The 14,146-nt window shown below is 38.4% G+C and overlaps 1 protein-coding gene and 1 long non-coding RNA gene across 5 annotated transcripts in view; one reads left to right on the top strand and one right to left on the bottom strand.

The window, feature by feature from the left end:
- The window catches only part of LOC114151738 (uncharacterized), a 42,832-nt gene extending 36,977 nt beyond the window's left edge, over positions 1 to 5,855 (top strand). The window contains exon 4 of the long non-coding RNA XR_003596996.1: positions 5,602 to 5,855. This is a non-coding gene — a long non-coding RNA (uncharacterized LOC114151738). The remainder of the gene's footprint in view (positions 1 to 5,601) is intronic.
- myocd (myocardin) overlaps positions 1 to 14,146 on the bottom strand; it is a 138,658-nt gene that overhangs the window by 104,036 nt on the left and 20,476 nt on the right. The gene's annotated exons all lie outside the window — the stretch shown is intronic.

Here is a 14,146-nt window from a genome sequence, read left to right as displayed (position 1 = left end):
TAACTCAAGCAGAGGAAATAAAACGCGAGATTTGCGGCTCTTAAAAAGCAAGACACCTGACCCGTTTTGTTCACCTCTGACCTGGTGGGGGGGGGGCCTTAAAACGAACAAGCTGCTATCAATAAAACGTGTTAACTCATCTGGTCAAAGGTCACCCGAAAGATGCTGGCACGAGATTGGGAGCAAATTTGACAGATAGCATCGAGGCGAGATAAAAGATCGGGTGGCTCGTCCATCTGCGGACAAAGCCGATCGTTTATCTGTGCGGCCACAAAAATCACAGGTACAGAAACCGCCGAGGGATGCTTCACTGACGCTTTTGATGAAGCTGCTTGGAAACAAGCTCCGCTTCTGCCGAAGCGTGACTGTAAAGAACTCCGTGTGCCTTTTTTTCCGCTGACAAGCTGTAATAAATGTCACAGCCGTGGTGTCTTTTCGACGCTGACAAAAAGCACACCATCACGCAGGTAAAGGCGCACAGTAGGCCTGCAGAACGGCTACTAGAAATAAAACTTAAACAAAGCTCCTTGTGCAGATTGATATGTACTACGGTATTCTTGGAAGTTGAGTACATGCAGAGGAAAAATAGTAAAGTTGTTTTTTTCCCCCATCAGGCCAGAAATGTCTATATAGTAATAAAGTATCCTTCAGTGGCATTGTTAGGACGTTCTTGGTATTAGACTTAACGGATCTTGAAGGAATAAGTCAAATAAGAACCTTATGGTTATTTTGTCCATTCGACTATTTAAGCACTTTTTTTGGTAGAAGTTCACAGTGGTGTGTTTAGGGTTGGTTTCTTTGAAGTCCGAATAAAAATAATTGATGTAAACTTAAGTAATACAGGTATTATTAGTATTTACTTATTTTTCTTCTTCTGGGGTTATTTAAAAGTTTTTACCTGCTTCCGGACCAAATGTTGAAGAGAATTTTCCGACATACTAAATAAATAAATAAAAGGGAGATAAAAGATTGATTGATCTTTTTGAGTAGATAGTTGTGAAAAACCTACATGGATGCATCCTTCCATTTGTGGGGAAGCTGCAAAAGTTAAAGAAGAATTTTGACTTTATTATTTTGGCCTGCCATAGCAATGCATAGTGCACAATGAGATGACAACAAAAAAATTAAGAATTATTTTCACTTTTCTGCCAAATTCATGTAATGCACAATTCTTGTTAAGTAGTGAGTAATATGAGGTAAGCAGTATTTCAATAGAGCAGAAGAAATCTTGTGGTTTTTGAACAATAACAATATTTGTTTTTAATCTGTTGCTAAGAGATGAGTGAGTTTTCTGGTAACCAAGTGCCACGAAGTAAACATCAGATTTTTACTTTTGCAAAATTTACCAACTGTAATTTTCTTGTGTCTAAACAGATGAGCAGTATTTCAAAAGAGCTTATGTTTTATAAACAATAATATTACTTGTCATTAATTTGGTGTTAAGAGATGACTGCCACAAAGTATAAATCTGATTTTTACTTTTATATTTACCACCAGTGACATAACCCCCCCCCCCGCCCCCCCAAAAAGATTTTCACTTTTCTGCAAAATTCAGTAACTGCACAATTCTTGTTAAGTAGTAAGTAGTGTAAGGGAAGTAGTATTTCAAAAGAGCAGATGGAATCTTATGTTTTTTGAACAATAACAATATTTGTTCTTAATCTGTTGCTAAGAAATGCTAATTTTTAGCATCAGAACGCTGCATTGCCCCGTTTAAGAAAGCCAGACATTTTCTAGTTATTTATTTTTTATGTGTATGATTTTTGCTCAAAATTAATTACATACTTTTACATACAGTAAAGTCAAAAGTGCGTTCAAGAAACAAACCTCCTGTTGCCACCCGTACTCAGCCATTTCTTGGAATAATTCTGGTTTTGGAACTTAGACGGCCGTGACAGTGTATGTGTATGTAGACAATTAATTTCAAGGGAGTATATCAGCGTATTTGAATTGATATTTTATTTCTGTATGAGAAATGACGACCCTCAACAAAGCAAACATTCAGGTGTGATTTTTCAAAGTTGTCTGAGATGTCTGCAGAAACTTTTTTTTTTTTTTCACCGATGAGACCAAAGTGCAAGTTGTGCACTATTACATCTGCTTACAGCTAACACATTTTGATGTTTTTATATCAATCAAACATGGTGGTGGTAGTGTGATTCTGTGGGCCTGCTTTGCTGGGGACTTGACTGGCTTCCTGTAAATGATAAAACCATAAATTCTGTTATCTAGCAGAAAGTCATCTGAGTGGTTCAAGAACAATTGGAGGAACAAATCTGACTTTGTTTGTGGGCCATGGCCTTAAGGAGGCTGTTTGTTTATGCTGGAAAATCCCCCAATGTGTGTGAATGAAAACAATTCTCCTAAAAAAAAATAAGAGTTGGCCAATATCCCTCCTGAAGTTGACTTACTGCCAATTAAGACGGGTCCAGTTTATTTGTGTAGCACATTTCAACAACGAGGCAGTTTAGTTTAGTTTGTTGCTTTATTTTGAGTCATATAAAAGAAAAATATTGCATATGTTACCCCTTAGTAAGTAAAATAGGAACAAACAAAACATATCCAACACATAAATATACATGTGCATGCAGGAAAGACAGAATATTGTGTGAGTTTTCCAATTTATGTTTTATTTGTCTTATTTAGACAAATAAGAATGCATGTAGCTTGAAAGTGAGTAGATGAACTTATTAAATCCCACTCACTATTCGTATACATTTTTGTGATTGCCACTGTAATTTGAGATTTTGTCATTTGTGGTCTAATTAAAATTTTTTATGATGCTTTTTCTTGTCAATTGATGTCACCAAGCATCTTAATTATATATCATAGGTAATTTAGGAACTATATAATCTATCTATGTATACTTTTCAATTTTGATTCTAGTCGGTAATTCTACTAAAGTGTTGGTGCTGACGGTAGTCATAATAGATTTGAATTGTGAATATTGTGTAATAAAAAGCCAAAATGTTACATTACAGTGGCAATAATCCAGTAATCATTAGTCAGAGGCAACTCTTAAACAAATGGGATTTTAGTGTTTAGTGTTTCAGCAGCTTTGCAGTTTTCTGGAAGTTTGTTCCAGATTAGAGGAGCCTAAAGACTCAGTTCCGGTTCTCCATGTACGGGTTCCAAGATCCAGGTCACCACACCCAGGTTTTGTGCCTGATCGTCAACAACTGAAGCTGCGCGCTGACTCTGGGTCGGTCCGCTTTAGGTCCAAAATATAATAACTTGAGTTTTTGTTTCTGTTCAGCTGAAGAACCTTACGGCACATCCGCACATTGATTTGTTTTAAGCATTTAACCAGCGCTTGAATGTGTTCAGTGTCTCCTGGTGACATTGCAGTGCAGAGCTGCGTATCATCGGCGTAGTTATGGTAACTAATCTTATTGCTTGTTATAATCTGAGCTAGATAGGGAAGGGTTATCAGTAACGCCTGATTGCAGGTGTTGTAGTCAAGAGTGGCAACAATCAGATCTCAAATTTAGGGGGTAATTACTTTAATTTACTAAGATTACCGTAGTCTGGAATACTACTAGTTAGTTTGATGATCACAAAAAATGCGAAATCGGAAGAAATACTTCATCCTCAGTCTCATTATTTCCTGCTGCACATTTGAAAGCGTCCTCTGTCTGTCACGCTGCTGCCTGTGACAAACGGTGCATCAAAGCTGGACCCCCAGAAGCTCCAGCGTTTCCCGGCGGAGCACAATGCTTGGACTCACTTTCCCCCTCCTACCCTAACCTTTCTCTTACTCATCTTCCTGCCCTTCTCCAGCGGGTCAACAAGTCTTCCAAGTAAACACACATCTAATCAAGCAGCCAATAAATTGAGCAGAGCAGCCGCTGCAGGAATGTTCACACAGTTAAAAGCGGATCTCGTCGAGCGCCAGCAGCTCTGCCAGTCCCAGCGGGGCTCCGAAGGAGGGTGCAACAGGAAAGTGGCCTCGCTCCAGGTAATTGAAGAAAACTCGCTTTCTTGCTCCTTGAAGCCAGAGAGTTCTGAACTCGTTATGCAACCGTGCGGATGCAGCGCTTGAAGACTGATATGAAACAATTAAGAAGAGGAAACAATCTTACTCGCCTCATTCCTGTTTCTTTTGTTGTTGTTGTTTTGTAGTGGTCTGTACGTTAGTTGCTTTGGAGCATTTCCACTTATCTTGTTTCACTATCTTGCACAAGCAAATATTAAATAACAAAAACACATTCACACACGAATGCACCGACACACAACACTGATCCTCATATGTATTTTGGAAGCGTGATAAAAAGGTCATCAGATTTCAATCTTTTAATAAGCTGAGAAACTGAGATCTGTTTGTCGTCCTCTTTAGGCTGTTTTCAAACCAAAACTCTCTCAGCGGTGCGACTCTGATCTGTATGCCAAAGACGTTCCTACTTAATTTGATTTCCTAAACAAATAACATATATAAATTTTCCTTTGCAGAATGCCTGGAATTAACAAATCTAATTGTTAATTTTGAATGTGTCAAATCTAAATTATTGTATTTTTGGTATAAAAAAACCCAAACTTGACATGCACAGCATTCCATAGATTACTCAGCTTTAGATTGTTTAGTAGCTTTTCTTGTTTTGAACCATTTTGTTTCTAAAATTAGTGCTACCTCTAGTCTACCGTTTAGTTATTGCACATTCCTTGAAGCAACTGGGATCTGGCAGTGCGACCGGCTCTTGGAAATGTGCGCTGCATTGCTAAAATATTTGCTCTTCTGCCTGCAAAAATACAGGTACAGCTACAAAAACTATTAATTAATATTATACAGATGTTTTCTAACGTGTGAGCCGCATAAACAGCGGTCCACCTCGCCATTCCAGATGCTTGTTTGAAATGTTTTGAATCTAAAAACTTATTGTTTTACTGTGTATGGGGCTGCCCTGAACTCCAGAATTACTGGAAGATGGTGGTGCGCACCTTTTCAGACGTTGTGATGCAAACTCTGTCTGCTGGTTATTTACTCAAAAACATCTTGGCCCCTAAATATTAATTAACTTTTACACGCAAAAGGAATCATTAATGTGAATAAAAACAGATCCAGTATTGGCAAAGGTGCGTGAAAATGTCACCCTTTGCTATGTTTGGAGAAATAACCTCTATTGTCACAGGAAAGAGTTTAAAATGTTTGGAAACCTTTACTGCATTTCTTGAGACACAATAGCTGATACTTTATTAGACATCATCAGGCTGTACTATTTTTAAAAAATATATATTTTATTTTATTTATTTTTTTTTTACAAATGTTTAAGAACAAAAGGAGGCCAAAAAAACAAAACAATTTAGTTAATAGAAAACAAACATAGTTTACAGAAATTCAGAAATCTGTGTTTTTAATTTTATTTTGGGATTTCATGATCTGAAAAAGTACAAAAAAAAGTCTTAAAATATCTTACTGTATATGTAATGAATTTATATATCATTTCCTGAAATGAGTGACTAAAATATTAAAGTAAACTTTTTCACATACCTTTATAAACATAATCAATAGGGTTTAATTGAAGCTTTATCAGGTCAAACTCTTCTAAGAAGGCTTTGCTGTAAGTTTAAGACATGTTTATGGGACTTTTTACTTTTTTTTTCCAGAATCCCATTCATGAGGTCAGACACTAATGTTGGACAAGAAGGACAGTTTTATCTCTAGTTCATCTCAAAGGTACTTCAGGATCAAGCAGACATATTAGGACTGGAAGGGCATATTAACCAAACTGTTTCCAGAAAGCTGGGAGCATGAAATTGCCCCTGACATGTCGTCATGCTGAAGCAGTATTTAAGAGCTCCTTTCACTGGAACAAACTGCTGTTCTGCACCACATGTTAAAATATACATAGTAAAACTACGACGAATTGTCCAAGAAATTATTGTGATAAATTATAATGTTCTCTTGAGACTGTTTTTTTTTTTTTTACTTTTGTGTAATAAAAATTGTGTAATAAAAAGCCAATTTTTATTACACAATTTTAATTTAATTTTATTTTGGGATTTCATGATCTGAAAAAGTGGGCTCTAGTGTCCCTTATACAAAAGTAGGCTGACAGGAAGGGGAAAGAGAGGGGGGAAGACATGCGGCAAATGTCGCCGGGTCCGGGAGTCTAACCCGCGACGGCCGCGTCGAGGACTCAAGGCCTCCTGGGTCGCGCTAACCCCTACGCCACCACGGCACGCCCTTGAGACTGTTTTTCAAGTGACATATTGATAAAGGCAAAATAGTGCAAGTTTCCGCTCTCAAGAACTAATAATGTAAGGAAGACGCCATGCTGGAACTGGACAATATTTTAAATATCCAAAATAAAGCAGAAATAAAAGGGATTATGATGTTGTTCTAAGCAAACAAACAAACAAAAATTAGTGATCAAAATAGAAATTATCAAGCTCCCTTGTGATTAATTAATTGCTTATAGTGACCAATAACTTAACTGTCCCAGAGGCAAATGCTTGGATGTGTTTCAAGAATACCTCTTAAATATCTATTTAAAGGATCTTCTTTTAAATTTTTAAGACGTTACAAAACAGTTGACTAATCTCAATCTTCTGCTTTACGACAGACCTATTTTAAAAGTTATGAAAACGCTTAGAAACGTCCACGTCTCGGGAGTGTGAGCTATCATACCTCATTAAACTGCTGGAGCAAGAATTTAAGCCTTTGTGGTCAGTGAGATCCAGTAAACATAATTCTTTCCCATGTGATAAGAAAACTACAAAACCTTTCCAAGGCAATGATGCTGACATGAAGTCATGGCATTTCTCTCAGCTACTCTAATGACAACATCAAGTTTTCTCGTGCGGGAAGCGGCCAACAACAACAGGCTCAGCCATAACTTCTACTTTTTTCATTATCTCTTTAAACTCGGAGAGTTTGCCGCGAGCTCATCGGTCGCAAGACGAGCAGTACAAGACGGCTCTTCTCCTTTCATTGTCATTACTCACCGGAAGGAGCTCAAACACGCATTTATCGAGCTTTAGAAGACTACATTAAGTGTTTTTTGGAGTTGCATGTTCGAGTGACGTATTCCGTGGAAAATCCGACGGAACACGGCAACGAGGCCGTAACCCCAGTCGAAGAATTTACAGCCCTGACCATTCGTCCAGACCGATACCCGTTCTTGACAGGTTTACTTTGGTCTTTTTCGGGCCTATTTTGATCTACAGTACATGCGCTCGAGGCAAGAGTCAGACCAAGAGGACTGAAACGAGAAGAAATATAACCTCTTTGTACTTGGATTGTTAATACAAGCACATCATGTACCCAAATATCACAGCTCTCCCATTTCAACAGAGCAATCTTTTTCTGGTACTTTGACTCAGGGGATTTTTGGTATGGCACTTATGTGAGCTGGGTAGATGTCACTTTCACATCACATCGGACTTTAATCATATCGACCGGCCTGCGCTCTAGATACCAAACGCGGAGGATTACATCAGAGCTCGTTTGCTACGGCGCACCTTCTGCGTTTCTTTTGATTCCCTCGGATCAGAGCAAATTCTAAAAACGGAGCCAATTCAATTTTCTGGAATTTGTCAGCAAATATTTACTTTTTGGATATTCCTGCACTGAATAGGCAAAAGGCAATGTCCTGGAATGGTATCCGCTCCGTCACAGGGCCAGCTACGAGCCAGAGCCACACACACACACACACGCACACACACACACACACACACACACACACACACACACACACACACACACACACACACACACACACACACACACACACACAGTAAACGCCAAGGGTATATCAGAGTCCTCAATTCATCTGACAAGCTTGATTATGAACTCTGGGATGTAAGGTTAGGCTGAAGTTCCTCCAGAAAATCATTGCAGTGACATAACATGCAGCTCCACTTTAAAAAGAGCCCAATAGTGGAAACCATTAGAGCCAGAAAGCACCCCAGTGGGAGAACAGAAAATATAAAAATACGTTGTTAAACACGGAATAAGGTGAAATGTGGCCCTGCCTTTCAGCTTAGTCAGCACATAGAGATGCTATATCAGACAAAAGTAAGCTCATTACATCCAAAATGTAGATTTCAGACTGAAAATGTTCGTATTTGTAGGATACAGGTGCTATGTAAGTCGATAGCAGTAAACAGAGTAAACTTCAATTTTTACAGCTGTTTGGGTGTAAAAAAGTTTGTCCTAAGGATCTCGATTATTAATTTTTTTTGTTTTGTTTTTTTAACCTGACACTGCAAGTCGATGCTGCTGCCAATCATTGACCCAATTCATGTCCCAATAATATTTTTGCATGATGTTATTTTCCTAAAATGCTGTTAGTGTTTTACCAAATGTACCAAGACACAAACATTTTTTATCAAGCACATTTATTTTTCATTTTTGACCTTAAAATATTTTCCCTAAAGGTCATTGGGATCATTGAGGACTTAATGGCAGCAACTGTAGTCTGCTGGAGTCGTAAGGCAATCGAAAGGGCTTTGTAACCTTTTCCCTCCAGATCAATTGATGTCAATGTCTTTTTCTTTCTTTAAATTTATGTATGTTGTACCAGATTGTTTTGCTGTTTGAGAACTTTTAGCCCCATATTTTCATGCAGGTTCTGTTGATTTTGTAATACAACATGTCTGGTAGTAATCAGGTCTCTGTAGTTATTCGCAGTTTAGGCATCGTGTAACATTGTGAACACTTAACTCTAACTTTGGGCCAGGTTGTTTGGGATGGGTATGTTTCCTTTAATAAATAAAGATATTATTTGAAAACTGCCCTTTTTGTATTTACTCAAGTTACCCAGAATATTTAAATTAAACAAGGATAAACAGAACAAACATTTAAAGAGGTAAATACTTTTTCTCAGCAAAACATTATTTAAGTCTTATGATTTATAGTGTTGTCTTGTAAGCTGACTGTATCGTTACACCCCTGTTGAAAGAGTTATCTTCTGTCCGTAAGTTACCGACTGACCAGACCTGGACGGTCTATTTAAAGCTCTCTCGTTAAGCAACAGGCAACATAAGTAATGTTGTATTTTCTGTGTCTTTGTTGTGACGTGTTCAAGTGAGCTGCTGTGTTGCATGTTTGTTATGAAACTGAACAGCAACTCTTGGCGATTCTGGACTGAAGTGAAACGGCTCATATTGTCGCAATTAAAAAATTGGTAAAGCAATCCCCCGACCCTTGGCTTCTTCTCCGCTGTCATTTGGAGGAAATGTACAGCAATTTCCTCGTAACGGTTCATGGGAGGTGTCATAAAGTTGCAACTCAATTACCAGTCCTCCATAGTAACGCGAGCGGCCAACCGTGGAGGTGTCCACAAAGGAACCTAGTCCCACTGAAGAGCAAACATCTCTTCAGCCAATTACCCGTGAGCTTATATGTTGCCAAAACAGCCAATAATCCGAGCGGTGAGCGCACAGAAAGCTAGAGAAGCTTCCGAAGCCTCATCAAGACCCGGATTACTCCTGGGCTAAAGACAAAAGAGAGACTGCGTGGTATTAAAAACAGATGAATCATGTATGTTTATGTCTAGCAATAAGAGATCATACTCGAAACCATGTTTCTTCATTTAAGGTTTGTCAGGCTACTTAGAAGTAATAATTGATTAAATCCAGGTTCCAAACTTTAAGCGGACCGTCTGCGAACAGTTGTCAAGTTAGAACCCGGGTAATGGAAAACGGTTGCTGTACCTTAGTGGAGTGTGACGTCTAGCATGTCTTGGTCTCTTTGCAAACTAGCTGACGGTGTGTGTGAGATGATGTACAGTGAAACACTGCACATAAAAACAGAGCGGCGTACACAAGTGAAACCAGAGTCGGGCCTCTCGCGGGTAAACAAAGCAACATTAAAACACCACATATCTCAGCCACATGACCTGTGACCAAAGACCACACATCACCAGAGTTCAGAACTGACAGAGCACAGATAACCAGCATTGATCAAAAATATTGGTCAGACGCAAGAATTAATAAGTTGATGGGGATTTGAAGGTATAGCTTTTAAAGCGTATCAGTTTTGTATGAATGCTTTGTTCCTGCTTTTGTATAAAAATGTGCAAAACTATGACGTGGAGTTGGAGCCACACTAAGTAAATACAAAAATGTAATGAGAAAATAAAGTCATAAAATTACAAGAATAAAGTCGCATTGAATAACATACATTCTGGTAATATTATGACTTTATTCTCATATTATTTTTGTAATATGACCTCATTTTTATGAAGTCATAATACCTTGTGATATTGCGACCTTAATCTCATTACTACAACTCTATTCTCGTTTCATTTCAGCTATTTTTGCAATACTTCGACTTGTATTATTTGTATGTGTTTATTCTCGTTGTATAGTGATTTTGTTCTCTTATTTTTATGACTTTATTCTCGTAATTTTACTTTTTTATTTTTCCTCGGTATGACTGTTGTACTCCACTGTACCAAGCCTTCTATTTATTGTGATTCAAACTGTTTCCCCTGTTGAGAATTTTGCCTAATTTACCTTTCAGCACAACTCAATTTTGACTACCTTGCTTGGCTCTGAAAGAACAATAGTCCTCTTTAGGCCGCTAAAGCCTAGCTCTGAGTTAAGGCTTTTAAGATGGGAAAAATGCAAGATATATTTTTCCATTTTACAGGTGTAACCTGTTTAAAAAGTGTATTTTTCCTTCATTTACATGTCACTGCAAGAGTTCAGAAGAAAAACAAGTTGAAGGTAATGTGGGACCTGGAGCTGTCACACCGTGGTGGAATATTTCAGTTTGTAGACGTTGCACCTGGATCTTTTCTCTTCCCACACACTAAAATGTCCTTTAGGGGAAGACGGCCTGAGACTCTGTGTCATCATTTAAATACATTTTGAAGATTTAGACATTTAGCACAAACCTCAAATGCAATTCCAAAGGACAACGTTTGAAATACCATTTAAGCTATCACCGGCCGAACATTTGTTTCTGATTTGTAACCAGACATCATGAATATTTTATCTTCAGCAGCGGTACTTTACTGCACCTAATCGGGGAACAATAATATTACATCCAAAGTCCACATTTTTATCAAGTTTGTTCTCCCACAATAATATGCCTTAAAATAATATATATATAAAAAAAACTTCCACTCTGTTGATGGAAACTAGCTAGAGCAATGCTATTCTCGTAAAGCCAGTGGCCATTAGCCAAGGAAGGAGGAAGCATTTTGTACAAGTTTGCCTATTACAATTTAGGCTACCTTGTTGCTATGCGTCCTCCTGCCACATGTTGGTGTATCCCTGGGCTAGTCACTTAGCTAAATGTTGCCCATCGATGTGTGTCGGTGTGTTTGCGTGTGCGCATTTATGAATGTAATTGGATGTAATCTGGCCCAGCTTGAGTGGACCAGAAAACAACAATGAAAAATTCAGCCCATTTAGCATTTATATGTTAGAATTTAAGGTTGTTTGATAGCAGCTACCAATTGTTAAAAGGTAGCTAAATTTCTTGAGGAGAAATTTGGGCCACAACAAGATTATCAACTAAGACAAACTTGAGCACAACTACCATGTTTTCACCGTATTTTCTCAAAAATGCTAATGTGTGAATAGATTACATAGACGTAAACACAAATGCAGAAGAAACAGTCCTGAAGATTAGCAAACGTTTTAAAGTTCCTATTTTATATATATTTATACTTTATTTATTAGATATAACAAGCTGAAATTACCTGGTCAAGTAGTCGGGCTTTCTTTCAGCCAACTGACCAGCAGCATGCAGCAACAGGTCAGGGAGGGATAGTTCATGCAGTTAAAGAAACCTTCCGTCACTTTAAGATGTGGGAACAGTGTGACGTAACATTTTGTCAGGCTTGAAACTATCTTTTTAAAACCTTGGTAGCTCTACCTTGATACTGGTAACCAGTATTGGTAACCAGCATTTCTTTTTGTGCTGTTGTAAAGAATGTCTCATGTGTTTGGATGTGAACTGGTTTGATGATGTGTAGAGGATGATGGCTTATTGCAGAAAAAGATGCATGACTCACTCCCCAGTGGAGCTAATGAGAATGAATGGAATGCAGGAAACAACAACACCACTGCTTTCTCCCACTAATGTTTGCCCCTTGAATAACAGGATGCACTGTTTACGGTTCCCAATAATATTATTGGGCAATATTGTTAAAATATTCTAACATTTTGAATCGTGACCATTTCCTTAGCAACATCTGATTCTAGCTGGATGTATTAGGAGGCGGTTAATGTCTTTCAGCTTGGATAAACGTTGCAGCTGTCCACAGCATAGCCTTCTTCTGACGGCTATGTTCAGCAAGTAAATGCAGTGTCACAAAGCTCTCGTCATCACAGACTGTTTTCTTAAAAATAACAGTAGGTTCACTGTTCTCCAGTGACATCCACTGTCGGATCCACCTTTGGTATCTGGTGGATCAGGAGATTGGCATCAAGGATATGCAGCGTTTGTGTAATGCTACCTTCTTATTACAAAAAACAAAACCTGACAGCAATGTCCTTAACACCTTGTAGAATCTCTCCAGAAACAATATAAGGCAGTGCTGCTACTGTAAGCCACGCATAAATTGTAAGGCTAAAGAGCTGGTTGAGGTAAACACCAATGATCCCTCTACCTACCACTGTTAGCTAGCTACTACTGATCGGTTGATAAGTTTTAATTTATTAGATTCAAATTCATTAAAGTATATCACCATCATCTTTTAAGATATATGTGTAATCATAGTGGTACAAAGAAGGTGACTATAGGTTCCCACAATGCATACAGCCATACTGGTGCCCTCTATTAGATGTTCTTTGCTGCTATTTCAACAGTTAATTTGTTTTCCGGCTCTCCCTATGAAAGCTAGCCAAACCACAGAAATCCTAATACTCTAAACTGTGAGCACCTATGTGTCAGGAAGGAGAAAAATCCTCTTAGCAAATCCAAATCGTACCTCTTGTTAAACACAGTTCAATAGCCTGTTTACATCAAGCGAGGCCGTCCACCAAACAAGCGGCACCGCTGCACTTTTGCTCTGCCAGAGGAGCAGATAAATGTTTGTTTACTGTGAGCTAGTCATTGATGGGGAATGCGAGATGTTTAAGGTGGGATGCTGCTGATGTTTGCATACGTACGTACGTCTGGTACGGTACGCGGTTGTCTGTATGCGTGTCCGTGTTGTTTCATCTGCCAAACAGTAATCACAGCAAACATGTGCAAACACTCGAGGGCCACTGTAGGTAAACTCTGTATAAAAACCAATTTAGCATAGTAACTATGAAACGGAGAAAAGTTTATGCAAATGCAATTAGAAAACTAATGGGATTTCACGTCAACAAATATTGATTGAGAACAGCTGCCTGATGTGTGAGCTCATTACATTCTTTAGAAAAGGTTGCATGAAAACGCAGAGACTCTAATCAGGCTTGTTGAGCAATGTTATGCCACAGCATGAAAAAGGGAAAAGAAAGTGCTTGTAGTTGTTGTCTTCATGTTTCCTAATCTGATCTAAGCACCATATCCCATTGTAATCTGTATATTTAGATATATTTGTAACATATGCAATAGAGATCATTGTAAGTCACTTAACTATGGCCAGATGGTTGGGCACATTCCCATGACAGCTCATTCGAACCAATTAGAAGAACAAGTGCATTAGAGTGAAACGTCAACAACATCACATTGATTTACCGTTACGTAAAGACAAAAGCAATGTTAGGGCCATTTAATCATTACGCTAAATATGGCTTTAGTTACATAAATCAGCCTCGCTGTCTGATTCTGCGTTGCTGAGAGAGGCAGTACAAATTGAAAAAGTGGCTCAGCTGTTAGTTCAAAGGGAAACAACATTGGAGATTTTATTGTAATTGAGAAAAGAGCAGAAATAAAGCCGGGAGGCTGGAAGTCGGTATCTGCATTAGAGCTTTCCATTGGTCTTGGTCTGTCAGTACTGGGCTATGTATAATGATTGTAGATTCCTGGTACGCGCCAAATCAAAATTCCCTATTTTCTGTCTCGTAAAAACATCTTCACTTCTGCACTAGACATGCACAAATCCTTGGAAAACTCAGGTTCCATATAGCCCAACAATTCAAGCCACAATCTATCAAGATTCCCACAAGCTGGGACGAAGAAACACGCTAAAACAATGCATGTTTTAAAGTGCATCATAACCATAATGATGATGCTGTTGAGATGGGAACATAGCTTTGA

Source organism: Xiphophorus couchianus, chromosome 10, assembly GCF_001444195.1.
Source record: "Xiphophorus couchianus chromosome 10, X_couchianus-1.0, whole genome shotgun sequence".
Taxonomy (NCBI): Eukaryota; Metazoa; Chordata; class Actinopteri; order Cyprinodontiformes; family Poeciliidae; genus Xiphophorus; species Xiphophorus couchianus.
Note: the sequence above shows the minus strand (reverse complement) of the source record. Positions and strands in the feature narration are given on the sequence as shown.